Raw genomic sequence first — 17500 nt, 5'->3', positions numbered from 1 at the left:
AGGTTAACGGTTAAAGTGTCAGAGAATGGGTGGGGATTTTTTGACGTCCTCCCATGATCTGAAGTGAGCGTGCGTGTTTGTGTTGGTGAAAGTTTAAGAAATGTACAACTGTCGGTTCAGCTCTCTGGTGCTCCCTGCTGGCAGTATCACTATACTGTCCTCATGTTTCACAAAAATAGTTTTGAGAGACGTTGTCAGTTTTTGTATGTTGCTTAAATCCTCCAAAGCGGTTGGCAGTAAACATCAGGTCACGGTACGCCACCGTAGGCCACGGAGTCAATGAGCTCGAGTTGAAAAAGAAAAAGCTTACAGCACCTGGTATTCCCAGGCGGTCGCCCATCCAAGTACTAACCAGGCCCGACCCTGCTTAGCTTCCGAGTTCAGATGAGATCGGGCGTGTTCAGGGTGGTATGACCGTAAGCAAATAGTGTAGGCGCAAAACCAGGTTTTATACAGTAGCACATAAGGAGTGAGAAAGCTGCTGAGGCTCGACGTTACACTTTTACAAAAACAATCATTAGTTAGATATAAACGGCAGTAATTGATTCAGTAGGACTCCTTATCCATGTAAACGATCATTGTGACATCTGAATTCATTAATTATCTGAAATACACTGCGTGTGCGTGTGATGTTAAATGTTTGAACCAAGGTTAACGGTTAAAGTGTCAGAGAATGGGTGGGGATTTTTTGACGTCCTCCCATGATCTGAAGTGAGCGTGCGTGTTTGTGTTGGTGAAAGTTTAAGAAATGTACAACTGTCGGTTCAGCTCTCTGGTGCTCCCTGCTGGCAGTATCACTATACTGTCCTCATGTTTCACAAAAATAGTTTTGAGAGACGTTGTCAGTTTTTGTATGTTGCTTAAATCCTCCAAAGCGGTTGGCAGTAAACATCAGGTCACGGTACGCCACGGAGTCAATGAGCTCGAGTTGAAAAAGAAAAAGCTTACAGCACCTGGTATTCCCAGGCGGTCTCCCATCCAAGTACTAACCAGGCCCGACCCTGCTTAGCTTCCGAGATCAGACGAGATCGGGCGTGTTCAGGGTGGTATGGCCGTAAGCAATTAGTGCCGGCGCAAAACCAGGTTTTATACAGTAGGAGTGAGAAAGCTGCTGAGGCTCGACGTTACACTTTTAGAAAAAAAATCATTAGTTAGATATAAACGGCAGTAATTGATTCAGTAGGACTCCTTATCCATGTAAACGATCATTGTGACATCTGAATTCATTAATTATCTGAAATACACTGCGTGTGCGTGTGATGTTAAATGTTTGAACCAAGGTTAACGGTTAAAGTGTCAGAGAATGGGTGGTGATTTTTTGACGTCCTCCCATGATCTGAAGTGAGCGTGCGTGTTTGTGTTGGTGAAAGTTTAAGAAATGTACAACTGTCGTTTCAGCTCTCTGGTGCTCCCTGCTGGCAGTATCACTATACTGTCCTCATGTTTCACAAAAATAGTTTTGAGAGACGTTGTCAGTTTTTGTATGTTGCTTAAATCCTCCAAAGCGGTTGGCAGTAAACATCAGGTCACGGTACGCCACGGTAGGCCACGGAGTCAATGAGCTCGAGTTGAAAAAAGAAAAAGCTTACAGCACCTGGTATTCCCAGGCGGTCACCCATCCAAGTACTAACCAGGCCCGACCCTGCTTAGCTTCCGAGATCAGACGAGATCGGGCGTGTTCAGGGTGGTATGGCCGTAAGCAATTAGTGCAGGCGCAAAACCAGGTTTTATACAGTAGCACATAAGGAGTGAGAAAGCTGCTGAGGCTCGACGTTACACTTTTACAAAAACAATCATTAGTTAGATATAAACGGCAGTAATTGATTCAGTAGGACTCCTTATCCATGTAAACGATCATTGTGACATCTGAATTCATTAATTATCTGAAATACACTGCGTGTGCGTGTGATGTTAAATGTTTGAACCAAGGTTAACGGTTAAAGTGTCAGAGAATGGGTGGTGATTTTTTGACTGTCCTCCCATGATCTGAAGTGAGCGTGCGTGTTTGTGTTGGTGAAAGTTTAAGAAATGTACAACTGTCGGTTCAGCTCTCTGGTGCTCCCTGCTGGCAGTATCACTATACTGTCCTCATGTTTCACAAAAATAGTTTTGAGAGACGTTGTCAGTTTTTGTATGTTGCTTAAATCCTCCAAAGCGGTTGGCAGTAAACATCAGGTCACGGTACGCCACGGTAGGCCACGGAGGCAATGAGCTCGAGTTGAAAAAGAAAAAGCTTACAGCACCTGGTAATCCCAGGCGGTCTCCCATCCAAGTACTAACCATGCCCAACCCTGCTTAGCTTCTGAGATCAGACGAGATCGGGCGTGTTCAGGGTGGTATGGCCGTAAGCAATTAGTGCAGGCGCAAAACCAGGTTTTATACAGTAGCACATAAGGAGTGAGAAAGCTGCTGAGGCTCGACGTTACACTCTTACAAAAACAATCATTAGTTAGATATAAACGGCAGTAATTGATTCAGTAGGACTCCTTATCCATGTAAACGATCATTGTGACATCAGAATTCATTAATTATCTGAAATACACTGCGTGTGCGTGTGATGTTAAATGTTTGAACCAAGGTTAACGGTTAAAGTGTCAGAGAATGGGTGGTGATTTTTTGACGTCCTCCCATGATCTGAAGTGAGCGTGCGTGTTTGTGTTGGTGAAAGTTTAAGAAATGTACAACTGTCGGTTCAGCTCTCTGGTGCTCCCTGCTGGCAGTATCACTATACTGTCCTCATGTTTCACAAAAATAGTTTTGAGAGACGTTGTCAGTTTTTGTATGTTGCTTAAATCCTCCAAAGCGGTTGGCAGTAAACATCAGGTCACGGTACGCCACGGTAGGCCACGGAGGCAATGAGCTCGAGTTGAAAAAGAAATAGCTTACAGCACCTGGTATTCCCAGGCGGTCTCCCATCCAAGTACTAACCAGGCCCGACCCTGCTTAGCTTCCGAGATCAAACGAGATCGGGCGTGTTCAGGGTGGTATGGCCGTAAGCAATTAGTGCAGGCGCAAAACCAGGTTTTATACAGTAGCACATAAGGAGTGAGAAAGCTGCTGAGGCTCGACGTTACACTTTTACAAAAACAATCATTAGTTAGATATAAACGGCAGTAATTGATTCAGTAGGACTCCTTATCCATGTAAACGATCATTGTGACATCTGAATTCATTAATTATCTGAAATACACTGCGTGTGCGTGTGATGTTAAATGTTTGAACCAAGGTTAACGGTTAAAGTGTCAGAGAATGGGTGGTGATTTTTTGACGTCCTCCCATGATCTGAAGTGAGCGTGCGTGTTTGTGTTGGTGAAAGTTTAAGAAATGTACAACTGTCGGTTCAGCTCTCTGGTGCTCCCTGCTGGCAGTATCACTATACTGTCCTCATGTTTCACAAAAATAGTTTTGAGAGACGTTGTCAGTTTTTGTATGTTGCTTAAATCCTCCAAAGCGGTTGGCAGTAAACATCAGGTCACGGTACGCCACGGTAGGCCACGGAGGCAATGAGCTCGAGTTGAAAAAGAAAAAGCTTACAGCACCTGGTATTCCCAGGCGGTCTCCCATCCAAGTACTAACCATGCCCAACCCTGCTTAGCTTCTGAGATCAGACGAGATCGGGCGTGTTCAGGGTGGTATGGCCGTAAGCAATTAGTGCAGGCGCAAAACCAGGTTTTATACAGTAGCACATAAGGAGTGAGAAAGCTGCTGAGGCTCGACGTTACACTTTTACAAAAACAATCATTAGTTAGATATAAACGGCAGTAATTGATTCAGTAGGACTCCTTATCCATGTAAACGATCATTTGACATCTGAACTCATTAATTATCTGAAATACACTGCGTGTGCGTGTGATGTTAAATGTTTGAACCAAGGTTAACGGTTAAAGTGTCAGAGAATGGGTGGTGATTTTTTGACGTCCTCCCATGATCTGAAGTGAGCGTGCGTGTTTGTGTTGGTGAAAGTTTAAGAAATGTACAACTGTCGGTTCAGCTCTCTGGTGCTCCCTGCTGGCAGTATCACTATACTGTCCTCATGTTTCACAAAAATAGTTTTGAGAGACGTTGTCAGTTTTTGTATGTTGCTTAAATCCTCCAAAGCGCTTGGCAGTAAACATCAGGTCACGGTACGCCACGGAGTCAATGAGCTCGAGTTGAAAAAGAATAAGCTTACAGCACCTGGTATTCCCAGGCGGTCTCCCATCCAAGTACTAACCAGGCCCCACCCTGCTTAGCTTCCGAGATCAGACGAGATCGGGCGTGTTCAGGGTGGTATGGCCGTAAGCAATTAGTGCAGGCGCAAAACCAGGTTTTATACAGTAGCACATAAGGAGTGAGAAAGCTGCTGAGGCTCGACGTTACACTCTTACAAAAACAATCATTAGTTAGATATAAACGGCAGTAATTGATTCAGTAGGACTCCTTATCCATGTAAACGATCATTGTGACATCTGAATTCATTAATTATCTGAAATACACTGCGTGTGCGTGTGTTCTGCCCTTCAGGCATTTCATTTGAATTGAATGCTTTAAATTTGTGTTTCATCCAGACTTTTATTTTGACGTTTGTATTTTCGAGCTGCACAGGAAGCAGGAAGGTAAGTAGTTTAGATCGCGTTAGAATGCGCGCGTAGAAAACGTTAGAAACGGCAGGTTGATTGGGAGTGCAGACAGTCACTACCCCAGAGAAAGACTTCTTGCATGTTGGTTCCCCAGCAGAGGCATCGCTTTTTCACTGTACTGTCCTCGGTGGGGTGTGCTAACTCCAACTAGACAGTGAGCTAAACTCTCTTCTATTCATGAACATGAAGAATGCCTTGAATTCTTGTTTCTAGTTTCACTCTCTTTCATCTTTTGATCTCTTGATCTTATCTACATGGATTCAATACAATGTGAAGAATGAAAATAAATCTACAAACAAGAATTCAAGGCATTCTTCATGTTCATGAATAGAAGAGAGTTTAGCTCACTGTCTAGTTGGAGTTAGCACACCCCACCGAGGACAGTACAGTGAAAAAGCGTTATTCAACTGGAGTTTCAACGTCCAAAGAAGCAAGATAAGAAAAAATGGAATTAGCCGGGACTTCTAATGTATCTGTACATACGAGAAAATCAAAGAGTTCTTCCTCATCGATATCGAGTGCAGCAGTAAGGGCGCGCGCTAAAGCAGAGGCGGCGAAAGCACGAGCAACATTTGCAGAGAGAGAGGTGACACTCAAGGTACAAAAAGCAGAGAAGGAAGCCGAGCTACAATTAGGTAAAGCCAAGCTGGAAGCTGAATTGAGCGCACTCGCACTTCAAAGAGAGGCAGCTGCAGCTATTGCCCAAGCCGAGGCACTAGAAGCAGCTGAACTAGACATAGGAGATTCGATCAGGACTGATCCATCTTCACTAGATCTGCAAAATGAAATTGCAACACGCACTAACGAATATGTTGAAGCACAAGCTGGGCTTGACGTATCACAGACTCGGGTATCCGTCCATACCACATCACCTGGAGTAGCCCTATCAGACGCAAGCTACGTCACATGGCCCCCTCCACCAGAGCACAACTCTGAGCCACAGGGAGAGATAAAAGAGGATGAAACTCCCTACAGACCATCTAGGCATGATGCAACACCAAGGCAGCCATTTCTCAGTGCTAAATCTAGGTATGTAACCCACATCAGCGCACCACTCAATGGAGGTCATACAAGTCAGGAAAGACGCGATGGACAACAAACAACGAACATTGGAGATAATGGACATCACACAACACCCGCTAGAGGTAACGGACAGCCCACAAAACCCAAGACAACACATCATCCTCACAAATCACCATTTAAGGCAACAGCTCCATCATACGTACCCATGTATGCTCCATCCACTGCAAGTGTGGCACCTGAAACAGAACACCTGGCACGATACCTGGCTCGTCGTGATTTAGTGAGTACAAGTCTCTACCAATTCGATGATAAACCTGAAAATTATCTAGCATGGCAGTCATCATTCAGTAATGCTACTACAGGCTTAGGACTCACAACAACTGAAATGTTGGATCTGCTGGTTAAATGGCTAGGAACAGAGTCGGTCAAGCACATCAAAAGGATCCGCTCTGTGTATGTCGGAAATCCAGACGTAGCATTGAAAAAGGCCTGGGACCGCCTCCAAGAGTGCTACGCTGCACCGGAAGTAATGGAAGAGGCTCTTTTTAAAAGACTGGATGAATTTCCAAGAATATCAACCAAAGATTATGGGAAGCTGAGGGACCTAGGCGATCTTCTTATGGAACTCCAGGGTGCCAAAGAAGAAGGTTACCTCACAGGATTGACCTACCTGGATACAGCCAGGGGCATAGGGCCCATTGTGGAGAAACTCCCTTATGGGCTACAGGAAAAATGGCTAACAGTAGGTTCAAGGTTTAAAGAAGAAAACAACGGCCACTTCCCTCCATTTGATTACTTTGCCGATTTCATCTGTCATGAAGCACGCCGGAGAAATGACCCCAGTTTTATCCTTTCATGCGCAAGCAGCAACGGGTTGAAGTCAGACAAAGTAGCCTCTAACAGTTATGGGAGGAAAATATCTGTTCACAAGACAGACATCTCTCCAGGTAAAGACCCACCTGCAAACTCACCTGAGAGAAAGTCTGATGGGCCAGAGAAAAACTGTCCCATTCACAACAAACCACATGCGCTGAGGAAATGCAGAACATTTAGAGGGAAGGTTCTCGAAGAACGAAAAAGCCTTCTCAAAGAGCATGGGATTTGTTTCAAATGCTGCACTTCAGCTAGCCATCTTGCAAGAGACTGTAAAGTAAAAGTAAAGTGTGAGGAGTGTGACAGCGACCGACATCATGCTGCTATGCATCCAGGTCCACCACCTCAAGTCTTCAGAAGGCCTACACCCCCATTAGACAATGGCGGGGAGGAAGAGGAACACAGCAGCGACAGCACAGCCATCAGCTCACACTGTACCCAGGTGTGTGGCCCAGGTCGAACAGCAAGATCCTGTGCGAAGATTTGTCTGGTCCGAGTATATCCACAAGGTCAACGTGAGAAGGCAGTCAACATGTACGTGATTTTGGATGATCAAAGTAACCGTTCACTTGTGCGATCAGACTTCTTCCAGCTTTTCAACATCAAGGGCCAACCATTCCCCTACTCACTCAAGACCTGTGCTGGGCTAGTTGAGACGTCAGGCAGAAAGGCAGAGGGCTTTCAGGTCGAATCACTCGATGGGCAGACCAGCCTACAACTACCATCACTAATTGAGTGTAATGACATACTCATCGACCGCTCCGAAATACCGACCCCTGACGCAGCCTGTCACCATCCACACCTGCGAAGTGTAGCGCCGCACTTACCTGAGCTCGATCCCAAGGCGGAGATCCTCATCTTGCTAGGCAGAGACATTGTGAGGGTTCATAAAGTCCGGCAGCAAGTGAGTGGGCCTCACAATGCCCCCTTCGCACAAAGACTTGATTTGGGATGGGTTATAGTAGGAGACGTGTGCCTAGGGAACGCACATAGGCCGGCTGTGGGCACATTCAAGACAAATGTGCTAGAGAATGGCCGACCCACCTTTCTCAAACCTTGCAAAGGCTTCATGAAGCTGACTGAGGATATGTCCCAGGGAGGGGCGCAGAAGAACCCACCGCACGGAGACTTCACAGACAAGGATCTTCTCAGCAGACAATGGAGACAAGTCCAAGCCCTTGCCGACAGATTCTGGCGTCGCTGGCGTCAGGAGTTCATTCCCACTCTGCAAGCCCGCCGGAAATGGAAAGATTCCCACCGGGACCTGAAAGAAGGGGACATTGTGCTCCTGAAGGACAATCAAGCCGCACGCAACGTGTGGCCTATGGCGATGATCACAGCTGTCTTTCCAGGGAGAGACAGCAAAGTAAGGAAGGTGGAGCTCAGGACATCGGATCAAGGTTCTCCGAAGGTGTTCCTAAGACCTGTGTCAGAAGTAGTTCTCCTTCTGCCAAAAGACTGTAGTTAAAGGACAGAGATATTTAAAAGCTCATAGTGACCTTTAAGGTCAGACGGGGAGTGTTCTGCCCTTCAGGCATTTCATTTGAATTGAATGCTTTAAATTTGTGTTTCATCCAGACTTTTATTTTGACGTTTGTATTTTCGAGCTGCACAGGAAGCAGGAAGGTAAGTAGTTTAGATCGCGTTAGAATGCGCGCGTAGAAAACGTTAGAAACGGCAGGTTGATTGGGAGTGCAGACAGTCACTACCCCAGAGAAAGACTTCTTGCATGTTGGTTCCCCAGCAGAGGCATCGCTTTTTCACTGTACTGTCCTCGGTGGGGTGTGCTAACTCCAACTAGACAGTGAGCTAAACTCTTCTATTCATGAACATGAAGAATGCCTTGAATTCTTGTTTCTAGTTTCACTCTCTTTCATCTTTTGATCTCTTGATCTTATCTACATGGATTCAATACAATGTGAAGAATGAAAATAAATCTACAAACAAGAATTCAAGGCATTCTTCATGTTCATGAATAGAAGAGAGTTTAGCTCACTGTCTAGTTGGAGTTAGCACACCCCACCGAGGACAGTACAGCGTGTGATGTTAAATGTTTGAACCAAGGTTAACGGTTAAAGTGTCAGAGAATGGGTGGTGATTTTTTGACGTCCTCCCATGATCTGAAGTGAGCGTGCGTGTTTGTGTTGGTGAAAGTTTAAGAAATGTACAACTGTCGGTTCAGCTCTCTGGTGCTCCCTGCTGGCAGTATCACTATACTGTCCTCATGTTTCACAAAAATAGTTTTGAGAGACGTTGTCAGTTTTTGTATGTTGCTTAAATCCTCCAAAGCGGTTGGCAGTAAACATCAGGTCACGGTACGCCACGGAGTCAATGAGCTTGAGTTGAAAAAGAAAAAGCTTACAGCACCTGGTATTCCCAGGCGGTCTCCCATCCAAGTACTAACCAGTCCCGACCCTGCTTAGTTTCCGAGATCAGACGAGATCGGGCGTGTTCAGGGTGGTATGGCCGTAAGCAATTAGTGCAGGCGCAAAACCAGGTTTTATACAGTAGCACATAAGGAGTGAGAAAGCTGCTGAGGCTCGACGTTACACTTTTACAAAAACAATCATTAGTTAGATATAAACGGCAGTAATTGATTCAGTAGAACTCCTTATCCATGTAAACGATCATTGTGACATCTGAATTCATTAAATATCTGAAATACACTGCGTGTGCGTGTGATGTTAAATGTTTGAACCAAGGTTAACGGTTAAAGTGTCAGAGAATGGGTGGTGATTTTTTGACGTCCTCCCATGATCTGAAGTGAGCGTGCGTGTTTGTGTTGGTGAAAGTTTAAGAAATGTACAACTGTCGGTTCAGCTCTCTGGTGCTCCCTGCTGGCAGTATCACTATACTGTCCTCATGTTTCACAAAAATAGTTTTGAGAGACGTTGTCAGTTTTTGTATGTTGCTTAAATCCTCCAAAGCGGTTGGCAGTAAACATCAGGTCACGGTACGCCACGGTAGGCCACAGAGTCAATGAGCTCGAGTTGAAAAAGAAAAAGCTTACAGCACCTGGTATTCCCAGGAAGTCTCCCATCCAAGTACTAACCAGGCCCGACCCTGCTTAGCTTCCGAGATCAGACGAGATCGGGCGTGTTCAGGGTGGTATGGCCGTAAGCATTAAATGCAGGCGCAAAACCAGGTTTTATACAGTAGCACATAAGGAGTGAGAAAGCTGCTGAGGCTCGACGTTACACTCTTACAAAAACAATCATTAGTTAGATATAAACGGCAGTAATTGATTCAGTAGAACTCCTTATCCATGTAAACGATCATTGTGACATCTGAATTCATTAAATATCTGAAATACACTGCGTGTGCGTGTGATGTTAAATGTTTGAACCAAGGTTAACGGTTAAAGTGTCAGAGAATGGGTGGTGATTTTTTGACGTCCTCCCATGATCTGAAGTGAGCGTGCGTGTTTGTGTTGGTGAAAGTTTAAGAAATGTACAACTGTCGGTTCAGCTCTCTGGTGCTCCCTGCTGGCAGTATCACTATACTGTCCTCATGTTTCACAAAAATAGTTTTGAGAGACGTTGTCAGTTTTTGTATGTTGCTTAAATCCTCCAAAGCGGTTGGCAGTAAACATCAGGTCACGGTACGCCACGGTAGGCCACAGAGTCAATGAGCTCGAGTTGAAAAAGAAAAAGCTTACAGCACCTGGTATTCCCAGGAAGTCTCCCATCCAAGTACTAACCAGGCCCGACCCTGCTTAGCTTCCGAGATCAGACGAGATCGGGCGTGTTCAGGGTGGTATGGCCGTAAGCATTAATGCAGGCGCAAAACCAGGTTTTATACAGTAGCACATAAGGAGTGAGAAAGCTGCTGAGGCTCGACGTTACACTCTTACAAAAACAATCATTAGTTAGATATAAACGGCAGTAATTGATTCAGTAGAACTCCTTATCCATGTAAACGATCATTGTGACATCTGAATTCATTAAATATCTGAAATACACTGCGTGTGCGTGTGATGTTAAATGTTTGAACCAAGGTTAACGGTTAAAGTGTCAGAGAATGGGTGGTGATTTTTTGACGTCCTCCCATGATCTGAAGTGAGCGTGCGTGTTTGTGTTGGTGAAAGTTTAAGAAATGTACAACTGTCGGTTCAGCTCTCTGGTGCTCCCTGCTGGCAGTATCACTATACTGTCCTCATGTTTCACAAAAATAGTTTTGAGAGACGTTGTCAGTTTTTGTATGTTGCTTAAATCCTCCAAAGCGGTTGGCAGTAAACATCAGGTCACGGTACGCCACGGAGTCAATGAGCTCGAGTTGAAAAAGAAAAAGCTTACAGCACCTGGTATTCCCAGGCGGTCTCCCATCCAAGTACTAACCATGCCCGACCCTGCTTAGCTTCCGAGATCAGACGAGAGCGGGCGTGTTCCGGGTGGTATGGCCGTAAGCAATTAGTGCAGGCGCAAAACCAGGTTTTATACAGTAGCACATAAGGAGTGATAAAGCTGCTGAGGCTCGACGTTACACTCTTACAAAAACAATCATTAGTTAGATATTAACGGCAGTAATTGATTCAGTAGGACTCCTTATCCATGTAAACGATCATTGTGACATCTGAATTCATTAATTATCTGAAATACACTGCGTGTGCGTGTGATGTTAAATGTTTGAACCAAGGTTAACGGTTAAAGTGTCAGAGAATGGGTGGTGATTTTTTGACGTCCTCCCATGATCTGAAGTGAGCGTGCGTGTTTGTGTTGGTGAAAGTTTAAGAAATGTACAACTGTCGGTTCAGCTCTCTGGTGCTCCCTGCTGGCAGTATCACTATACTGTCCTCATGTTTCACAAAAATAGTTTTGAGAGACGTTGTCAGTTTTTGTATGTTGCTTAAATCCTCCAAAGCGGTTGGCAGTAAACATCAGGTCACGGTACGCCACCGTAGGCCACGGAGTCAATGAGCTCGAGTTGAAAAAGAAATAGCTTACAGCACCTGGTATTCCCAGGCTGTCTCCCATCCAAGTACTAACCAGGCCCGACCCTGCTTAGCTTCCGAGTTCAGACGAGATCGGGCGTGTTCAGGGTGGTATGGCCGTAAGCAAATAGTGCAGGCGCAAAACCAGGTTTTATACAGTTGCACATAAGGAGTGAGAAAGCTGCTGAGGCTCGACGTTACACTTTTACAAAAACAATCATTAGTTAGATATAAACGGCAGTAATTGATTCAGTAGGACTCCTTATCCATGTAAACGATCATTGTGACATCTGAATTCATTAATTATCTGAAATACACTGCGTGTGTGTGTGATGTTAAATGTTTGAACCAAGGTTAACGGTTAAAGTGTCAGAGAATGGGTGGGGATTTTTTGACGTCCTCCCATGATCTGAAGTGAGCGTGCGTGTTTGTGTTGGTGAAAGTTTAAGAAATGTACAACTGTCGGTTCAGCTCTCTGGTGCTCCCTGCTGGCAGTATCACTATACTGTCCTCATGTTTCACAAAATAGTTTTGAGAGACGTTGTCAGTTTTTATATGTTGCTTAAATCCTCCAAAGCGGTTGGCAGTAAACATCAGGTCACGGTACGCCACGGTAGGCCACGGAGTCAATGAGCTCGAGTTGAAAAAGAAAAAGCTTACAGCACCTGGTATTCCCAGGCGGTCTCCCATCCAAGTACTAACCAGGCCCGACCCTGCTTAGTTCCGAGATAAGACGAGATCGGGCGTGTTCAGGGTGGTATGCCGTAAGCATTAGTGCAGGCGCAAAACCAGGTTTTATACAGTAGCACCTAAGGAGTGAGAAAGCTGCTGAGGCTCGACGTTACAACTCTTACAAAAACAATCATTAGTTAGATATAAACGGCAGTAATTGATTCCGTAGGACTCCTTATCCATGTAAACGATCATTGTGACATCTGAATTCATTAAATATCTGAAATACACTGCGTGTGCGTGTGATGTTAAATGTTTGAACCAAGGTTAACGGTTAAAGTGTCAGAGAATGGGTGGTGATTTTTTGACGTCCTCCCATGATCTGAAGTGAGCGGGCGTGTTTGTGTTGGTGAAAGTTTAAGAAATGTACAACTGTCGGTTCAGCTCTCTGGTGCTCCCTGCTGGCAGTATCACTATACTGTCCTCATGTTTCACAAAAATAGTTTGAGAGACGTTGTCAGTTTTTGTATGTTGCTTAAATCCTCCAAAGCGGTTGGCAGTAAACATCAGGTCACGGTACGCCACGGAGTCAATGAGCTGCGAGGTTGAAAAAGAAAACAGCTTAAAGCACCTGGTTATTCCCAGGCGGTCTCCCATCCAAGTACTAACCATGCCGAACCCTAGCTAGCTTCCGAGATCAGACGAGATCGGGCGTGTTCAGGGTGGTATGGCCGTAAGCAATTAGTTCTAGGGGCGCAAAACCAGGTTTATACAGTAGCACATAAGGAGTGAGAAAGCTGCTGAGGCTCGACGTTACACTCTTACAAAAACAATCATTAGTTAGATATAAACGGCAGTATTGATTCAGTAGGACTCCTTATCCATGTAAACGATCATTGTGACATCTGAATTCATTAATTATCTGAAATACACTACGTGTGCGTGTGATGTTAAATGTTTTGAACCAAGGTTAACGGTTAAAGTATCAGAGAAGGGGTGGGGATTTTTGACGTCCTCCCATGATCTGAAGTGAGCGTGCGTGTTTGTGTTGGTGGAAGTTTAAGAAATGTACAACTGTCGGTTCAGCTCTCTGGTGCTCCCTGCTGGCAGTATCACTATACTGTCCTCATGTTTCACAAAAATAGTTTTGAGAGACGTTGTCAGTTTTTGTATGTTGCTTAAATCCTCCAAAGCGGTTGGCAGTAAACATCAGGTCACGTTACGCCACGGTAGGCCACGGAGTCAATGAGCTCGAGTTGAAAAAAGAAAAAGCTTACAGCACCTGTATTTCCCAGGCGGGCGCCCATACCAAGTACTAACCAGGCCCGACCCTGCTTAGCTTCCGAGTTCAGATGAGATCGGGCGTGTTCAGGGTGGTATGGCCGTAAACAAATAGGTTAGGCGCAAAACCAGGTTTTATACAGTAGCACATAAGGAGTGAGAAAGCTGCTGAGGCTCGACGTTACACTTTTTACAAAAACAATCATTAGTTAGATATAAACGGCAGTAATTGATTCAGTAGGACTCCTTATCCATGTAAACGATCATTGTGACATCTGAATTCATTAATTATCTGAAATACACTGCGTGTGCGTGTGATGTTAAATGTTTGAACCAAGGTTAACGGTTAAAGTGTCAGAGAATGGGTGGTGATTTTTTGACGTCCTCCCATGATCTGAAGTGAGCGTGCGTGTTTGTGTTGGTGAAAGTTTAAGAAATGTACAACTGTCGGTTCAGCTCTCTGGTGCTCCCTGCTGGCAGTATCACTATACTGTCCTCATGTTTCACAAAAATAGTTTTGAGAGACGTTGTCAGTTTTTGTATGTTGCTTAAATCCTCCAAAGCGGTTGGCAGTAAACATCAGGTCACGGTACGCACGTAGGCCACGGAGTCAATGAGCTCGAGTTGAAAAAGAAAAAGCTTACAGCACCTGGTATTCCAGGCTGTCTCCATCCAAGTACTAACCAGGCCCGACCCTGCTTAGCTTCCGAGTTCAGACTAGATCGGGCGTGTTCAGGGTGGTATAGCCGTAAGCAAATAGTGCAGGCGCAAAACCAGGTTTTATACAGTTGCACATAAGGAGTGAGAAAGCTGCTGAGGCTCGACGTTACACTTTTACAAAAACAATCATTAGTTAGATATAAACGGCAGTAATTGATTCAGTAGGACTCCTTATCCATGTAAACGATCATTGTGACATCTGAATTCATTAATTATCTGAAATACACTGCGTGTGTGTGATGTTAAATGTTTGAACCAAGGTTAACGGTTAAAGTGTCAGAGAATGGGTGGTGATTTTTGACGTCCTCCCATGATCTGAAGTGAGCGTGCGTGTTTGTGTTGGTGAAAGTTTAAGAAATGTACAACTGTCGGTTCAGCTCTCTGGTGCTCCCTGCTGGCAGTATCACTATACTGTCCTCATGTTTCACAAAATAGTTTGAGAGACGTTGTCAGTTTTTGTATGTTGCTTAAATCCTCCAAAGCGGTTGGCAGTAAACATCAGGTCACGGTACGCCACGAGTCAATGAGCTCGAGTTGAAAAAGAAAAAGTTTACAGCACCTGGTATTCCCAGGCGGTCTCCCATCCAAGTACTAACCCACGACCCTGCTTCTCCGAGACAGACGAGATCGGGCGTGTTCAGGGTGGTAGGCCGTAAGCAATTAGTGCAGGCGCAAAACCAGGTTTATACAGTAGCACATAAGGAGTGAGAAAGCTGCTGAGGCTCGACGTTACACTTTTACAAAAACAATCATTAGTTAGATATAAACGGCAGTAATTGATTCAGTAGGACTCCTTATCCATGTAAACGATCATTGTGACATCTGAATTCATTCATTATCTGAAATACACTGCGTGTGCGTGTGATGTTAAATGTTTGAACCAAGGTTAACGGTTAAAGTGTCAGAGAATGGGTGGTGATTTTTTGACGTCCTCCCATGATCTGAAGTGAGCGTGCGTGTTTGGTTGGTGAAAGTTTAAGAAATGTACAACTGTCGGTTCAGCTCTCTGGTGCCCCTGGCAGTATCACTATACTGTCCTCATGTTTCACAAAAATAGTTTGAGAGACGTTGTCAGTTTTTGTATGTTGCTTAAATCCTCCAAAGCGGTTGGCAGTAAACATCGGTCACGGTACGCCACGGAGTCAATGAGCTCGAGTTGAAAAAGAAATAGCTTACAGCACTGGTATTCCCAGGCGGTCCCATCCAAGTAAACCAGGCCCGACCCTGCTTAGCTTCCGAGATCAGACGAGATCGGGCGTGTTCAGGGTGGTATGGCCGTAAGCCAATAGTGCAGGCGCAAAACCAGGTTTTATACAGTAGCACATAAGGAGTGAGAAAGCTGCTGAGGCTCGACGTTACACTCTTACAAAACAATCATTAGTTAGATATAAACGGCAGTAATTGATTCAGTAAGACTCCTTATCCATGTAAACGATCATTGTGACATCTGAATTCATTAATTATCTGAAATACACTGCGTGTGCGTGTGATGTTAAATGTTTGAACCAAGGTTAAGGGTTAAAGTGTCAGAGAATGGGTGGTGATTTTTGACGTCCTCCCATGATCTGAAGTGAGCGTGCGTGTTTGTGTTGGTGAAAGTTTAAGAATGTACAACTGTCGGTTCAGCTCTCTGGTGCTCCCTGTGGCAGTATCACTATACTGTCCTCATGTTCACAAAATAGTTTTGAGAGACGTTGTCAGTTTTTGTATGTTGCTTAAATCCTCCAAAGCGGTTGGCAGTAAAAATCAGGTCACGGTACGCCACGGTAGGCCACGGAGTCAATGAGCTCGAGTTGAAAAAGAAAAAGCTTACAGCACCTGGTATTCCCAGGCGGTCTCCCATCCAAGTACTAACCAGCCCGACCCTGCTTAGCTTCCCGAGTTCAGACGAGATCGGGCGTGTTCAGGGTGGTATGGCCGTAACAATTAGTGCATGCGCAAAATCAGGTTTTATACAGTAGCACATAAGGAGTGAGAAAGCGGCTGAGGCTCGACGTTACACTTTTACAAAAACAATCATTAGTTAGATATAAACGGCAGTAATTGATTCAGTAGGACTCCTTATCCATGTAAACGATCATTGTGACATCTGAATTCATTCATTATTGAAATACACTGCGTGTGCGTGTGATGTTAAATGTTTGAACCAAGGTTAACGGTTAAAGTGTCAGAGAATGGGTGGTGATTTTTTGACGTCCTCCCATGATCTGAAGTGAGCGTGCGTGTTTGTGGTGAAAGTTTAAGAATGTACATCTGTCGGTTCAGCTCTCTGGTGCTCCCTGCTGGCAGTATCACTATACTGTCCTCATGTTTCACAAAAACAGTTTTGAGAGACGTTGTCAGTTTTTGTATGTTGAAATCCTCCAAAGCGGTTGGCAGTAAACATCAGGTCACGGTACACCACGGGTCAATGAGCTCGAGTTGAAAAGAAAAAAGCTTACAGCACCTGGTATTCCCAGGCAGTCTCCCATCCAAGTACTAACCACCCGACCCTGCTTAGCTTCCGAGTTCAGACGAGATCGTGCGTGTTCAGGGTGGTATGGCCGTGCAATTAGTGCAGGCGCAAAACCAGGTTTTATACAGTAACATAAGGAGTGAGAAAGCTGCTGAGGCTCGACGTTACACTTTTACAAAAACAATCATTAGTTAGATATAACGGCAGTAATTGATTCAGTAGGACTCCTATCCATGTAAACGATCATTGTGACATCTGAAATCATTAATTATCTGAAATACACTGCGTGTGCGTGTGATGTTAAATGTTTGAACCAAGGTTAACGGTTAAAGTGTCAGAGAATGGGTGGTGATTTTTTGACGTCCTCCCATGATCTGAAGTGAGCGTGCGTGTTTGTGTTGGTGAAAGTTTAAGAATGTACAACTGTCGGTTCAGCTCTCTGGTGCTCCCTGTTGGCAGTATCACTATACTGTCCTCATGTTTCACAAAACAGTTTTGAGAGACGTTGTCAGTTTTGTATGTGCTTAATCCTCCAAAGCGGTTGGCAGTAAACATCAGGTCACGGTACGCCACGGAGTCAATGAGCTCGAGTTGAAAAAGAAAAAACTTACAGCAACCTGGTATTCCCAGGCGGTCTCCCATCCATGTACTAACCAGGCCCTACCCTGCTTAGCTTCCGAGATCAGACGAGATCGGCGTGATCAGGGTGGTATGGCCGTAAGCAATTAGTGCAGGCGCAAAACCGGTTTTATACAGTAGCACATAAGGAGTGAGAAAGCTGCTGAGGCTCGACGTACACTCTTAAAAAACAATCATTAGTTAGATATAAACGGCAGTAATTGATTCAGTAGGACTCCTTATCCATGTAAACGATCATTGTGACATCTGAATTCATTAATTATCTGAAATACACTGCGTGTGCGTGTG

The 17500-nt window shown here is 44.8% G+C and overlaps 16 non-coding genes and 4 pseudogenes across 16 annotated transcripts; all 20 read right to left on the bottom strand.

Moving 5' to 3' along the window:
- Window positions 1-303: 303 nt before the first annotated feature.
- LOC130395039 (5S ribosomal RNA) lies at window positions 304-422 on the bottom strand. Its single transcript, XR_008898140.1, has one exon. It is a non-coding gene; the product is annotated as a 5S ribosomal RNA (ribosomal RNA).
- Window positions 423-941: 519 nt separating this feature from the next.
- LOC130398799 (5S ribosomal RNA) lies at window positions 942-1060 on the bottom strand. The gene has a single exon (XR_008901350.1). It is a non-coding gene; the product is annotated as a 5S ribosomal RNA (ribosomal RNA).
- A 522-nt stretch (window positions 1061-1582) lies between these two features.
- Window positions 1583-1701, bottom strand: LOC130395284 (5S ribosomal RNA). The gene has a single exon (XR_008898358.1). It is a non-coding gene; the product is annotated as a 5S ribosomal RNA (ribosomal RNA).
- A 530-nt stretch (window positions 1702-2231) lies between these two features.
- Window positions 2232-2350, bottom strand: LOC130395421 (5S ribosomal RNA). Its single transcript, XR_008898479.1, has one exon. It is a non-coding gene; the product is annotated as a 5S ribosomal RNA (ribosomal RNA).
- Window positions 2351-2879: 529 nt separating this feature from the next.
- LOC130399671 (5S ribosomal RNA) lies at window positions 2880-2998 on the bottom strand. Its single transcript, XR_008902174.1, has one exon. It is a non-coding gene; the product is annotated as a 5S ribosomal RNA (ribosomal RNA).
- A 529-nt stretch (window positions 2999-3527) lies between these two features.
- On the bottom strand, window positions 3528-3646 carry LOC130394319 (5S ribosomal RNA). Its single transcript, XR_008897489.1, has one exon. It is a non-coding gene; the product is annotated as a 5S ribosomal RNA (ribosomal RNA).
- Window positions 3647-4164: 518 nt separating this feature from the next.
- Window positions 4165-4283, bottom strand: LOC130399619 (5S ribosomal RNA). The gene has a single exon (XR_008902124.1). It is a non-coding gene; the product is annotated as a 5S ribosomal RNA (ribosomal RNA).
- Window positions 4284-8870: 4587 nt separating this feature from the next.
- LOC130394901 (5S ribosomal RNA) lies at window positions 8871-8989 on the bottom strand. Its single transcript, XR_008898015.1, has one exon. It is a non-coding gene; the product is annotated as a 5S ribosomal RNA (ribosomal RNA).
- Window positions 8990-9518: 529 nt separating this feature from the next.
- Window positions 9519-9637, bottom strand: LOC130399954 (5S ribosomal RNA). Its single transcript, XR_008902445.1, has one exon. It is a non-coding gene; the product is annotated as a 5S ribosomal RNA (ribosomal RNA).
- Window positions 9638-10166: 529 nt separating this feature from the next.
- Window positions 10167-10285, bottom strand: LOC130399953 (5S ribosomal RNA). Its single transcript, XR_008902444.1, has one exon. It is a non-coding gene; the product is annotated as a 5S ribosomal RNA (ribosomal RNA).
- Window positions 10286-10803: 518 nt separating this feature from the next.
- On the bottom strand, window positions 10804-10922 carry LOC130395494 (5S ribosomal RNA). Its single transcript, XR_008898545.1, has one exon. It is a non-coding gene; the product is annotated as a 5S ribosomal RNA (ribosomal RNA).
- A 529-nt stretch (window positions 10923-11451) lies between these two features.
- Window positions 11452-11570, bottom strand: LOC130400807 (5S ribosomal RNA). Its single transcript, XR_008903280.1, has one exon. It is a non-coding gene; the product is annotated as a 5S ribosomal RNA (ribosomal RNA).
- A 528-nt stretch (window positions 11571-12098) lies between these two features.
- On the bottom strand, window positions 12099-12215 carry LOC130396139 (5S ribosomal RNA; annotated as a pseudogene).
- Window positions 12216-12736: 521 nt separating this feature from the next.
- Window positions 12737-12856, bottom strand: LOC130396210 (5S ribosomal RNA; annotated as a pseudogene).
- Window positions 12857-13387: 531 nt separating this feature from the next.
- On the bottom strand, window positions 13388-13507 carry LOC130395397 (5S ribosomal RNA). The gene has a single exon (XR_008898457.1). It is a non-coding gene; the product is annotated as a 5S ribosomal RNA (ribosomal RNA).
- Window positions 13508-14035: 528 nt separating this feature from the next.
- Window positions 14036-14152, bottom strand: LOC130395776 (5S ribosomal RNA). The gene has a single exon (XR_008898791.1). It is a non-coding gene; the product is annotated as a 5S ribosomal RNA (ribosomal RNA).
- A 1135-nt stretch (window positions 14153-15287) lies between these two features.
- On the bottom strand, window positions 15288-15401 carry LOC130396040 (5S ribosomal RNA; annotated as a pseudogene).
- A 523-nt stretch (window positions 15402-15924) lies between these two features.
- LOC130395881 (5S ribosomal RNA) lies at window positions 15925-16043 on the bottom strand. Its single transcript, XR_008898883.1, has one exon. It is a non-coding gene; the product is annotated as a 5S ribosomal RNA (ribosomal RNA).
- A 509-nt stretch (window positions 16044-16552) lies between these two features.
- On the bottom strand, window positions 16553-16669 carry LOC130396214 (5S ribosomal RNA; annotated as a pseudogene).
- Window positions 16670-17177: 508 nt separating this feature from the next.
- LOC130395555 (5S ribosomal RNA) lies at window positions 17178-17296 on the bottom strand. The gene has a single exon (XR_008898601.1). It is a non-coding gene; the product is annotated as a 5S ribosomal RNA (ribosomal RNA).
- Window positions 17297-17500: the final 204 nt, after the last annotated feature.

The sequence above is a fragment of the Gadus chalcogrammus genome, chromosome 12 (genome assembly GCF_026213295.1).
Source record: "Gadus chalcogrammus isolate NIFS_2021 chromosome 12, NIFS_Gcha_1.0, whole genome shotgun sequence".
NCBI classification, from domain to species: domain Eukaryota; kingdom Metazoa; phylum Chordata; class Actinopteri; order Gadiformes; family Gadidae; genus Gadus; species Gadus chalcogrammus.
Note: the sequence above shows the minus strand (reverse complement) of the source record. Positions and strands in the feature narration are given on the sequence as shown.